The sequence below is a fragment of the Cherax quadricarinatus genome, chromosome 5 (assembly GCF_038502225.1).
Source record: "Cherax quadricarinatus isolate ZL_2023a chromosome 5, ASM3850222v1, whole genome shotgun sequence".
Taxonomy (NCBI): Eukaryota; Metazoa; Arthropoda; class Malacostraca; order Decapoda; family Parastacidae; genus Cherax; species Cherax quadricarinatus.
The window spans coordinates 25,345,643-25,347,683 of NC_091296.1; the positions used below are offsets into that span (position 1 = coordinate 25,345,643).

A 2,041-nucleotide genomic window follows, 5' to 3' on the forward strand; every position below is an offset into this window, starting at 1 on the left:
GTTTGTTAGTATGTTAGTTTGTCCATATGTTGGTTTGTTAGTATGTTAGTGTGTCCATATGTTGGTTTGTTAGTATGTTAGTTTGTCCATATGTTGGTTTGTTAGTATGTTAGTTTGTCTATATGTTGGTTTGTTAGTATGTTAGTTTGTCCATATGTTGGTTTGTTAGTATGTTAGTGTGTACATATGTTGGTTTGTTAGTATGTTAGTTTGTCCATATGTTGGTTTGTTAGTATGTTAGTTTGTCTATATGTTGGTTTGTTAGTATGTTAGTTTGTCCATATGTTGGTTTGTTAGTATGTTAGTGTGTACATATGTTGGTTTGTTAGTATGTTAGTTTGTCCATATGTTGGTTTGTTAGTATGTTAGCTTGTCCATAAGTTGGTTTGTTAGTATGTTAGTTTGTCCATATGTTGGTTTGTTAGTATGTAGTTTGTCCATATATTGGTTTGTTAGTATGTTAGTTTGTCCATAAGTTGGTTTGTTAGTATGTTAGTTTGTCCATATGTTGGTTTGTTACTATGTTAGTTTGTCCATATGTTGATTTGTTAGTATGTTAGTTTGTCCATATGTTGGTTTGTTAGTATGTTAGTTTGTCCATATGTTGGTTTGTTAGTAAGTTAGCTTGTCCATAAGTTGGTTTGTTAGTATGTTAGTTTGTCCATATGTTGGTTTGTTAGTATGTTAGTTTGTCCATATGTTGGTTTGTTAGTATGTTAGCTTGTCCATAAGTTGGTTTGTTAGTATGTTAGTTTGTCCATATGTTGGTTTGTTAGTATGTAGTTTGTCCATATGTTGGTTTGTTAGTATGTTAGTTTGTCCATATGTTGGTTTGTTAGTATGTTAGCTTGTCCATAAGTTGGTTTGTTAGTATGTTAGTTTGTCCATATGTTGGTTTGTTAGTATGTTAGTTTGTCCATATGTTGGTTTGTTAGTATGCTAGCTTGTCCATAAGTTGGTTTGTTAGTATGTTAGTTTGTCCATATGTTGGTTTGTTAGTATGTAGTTTGTCCATATGTTGGTTTGTTAGTATGTTAGTTTGTCCATAAGTTGGTTTGTTAGTATGTTAGTTTGTCCATATGTTGGTTTGTTAGTATGTTAGTTTGTCCATATGTTGGTTTGTTAGTATGTTAGCTTGTCCATAAGTTGGTTTGTTAGTATGTTAGTTTGTCCATATGTTGGTTTGTTAGTATGTAGTTTGTCCATATGTTGGTTTGTTAGTATGTTAGTTTGTCCATAAGTTGGTTTGTTAGTATGTTAGTTTGTCCATATGTTGGTTTGTTAGTATGTTAGTTTGTCCATATGTTGATTTGTTAGTATGTTAGTTTGTCCATATGTTGGTTTGTTAGTATGTTAGTTTGTCTATATGTTGGTTTGTTAGTATGTTAGTTTGTCCATAAGTTGGTTTGTTAGTATGTTAGTTTGTCCATATGTTGGTTTGTTAGTATGCTAGTTTGTCCATATGTTGGTTTGTTAGTATGTTAGTTTGTCCATAAGTTGGTTTGTTAGTATGTTAGTTTGTCCATATGTTGGTTTGTTAGTATGTTAGTTTGTCCATATGTTGGTTTGTTAGTATGTTAGTTTGTCCATATCTTGGTTTGTTAGTATGTTAGTTTGTCCATATGTTGGTTTGTTAGTATGTTGGGATCAGTCCTTACGCTGGATTTACCCATATGTTCAGTATTGGTTTTTTGGTAAATTTGTATGTTAGTTAATGGAATTTAAAGCCTTTCGACTACGCGAAGTTCTTTTCCACAATCGGACAAGAATATTTTAATTCCTTGAAATAGGGATTAATGTAAATTCTTAGTATATACACAGCGAGGGAAATGTACCTCTTGGTGCATATATCTCGTGGCAGTTGTTTTGGTCGCAGTTTAACTTATGTTGAGTTTTGTTATGTTGGTGCTTATGTAGATTTGCTTTGATATATTGGTTTTCTAGTAAACCTAGATAGGGTTTCAGGGGTCAACGCCCCCGCAGCCCCGTGTGTAACCAGGCCTCGAAAATTTTTTTCCCATGCCGGGAATCGAACCCGGGC

General features: G+C 33.2%; 1 non-coding gene across 1 annotated transcript in view; it reads right to left on the reverse strand.

The window, feature by feature from the left end:
* Window positions 1-2,014: 2,014 nt before the first annotated feature.
* TRNAE-UUC (transfer RNA glutamic acid (anticodon UUC)) overlaps window positions 2,015-2,041 on the reverse strand; it is a 72-nt gene continuing 45 nt past the window's right edge. Inside the window, exon 1 of the tRNA in view lies at window positions 2,015-2,041. This exon is cut by the window's right edge and continues 45 nt beyond it. This is a non-coding gene — a tRNA (tRNA-Glu).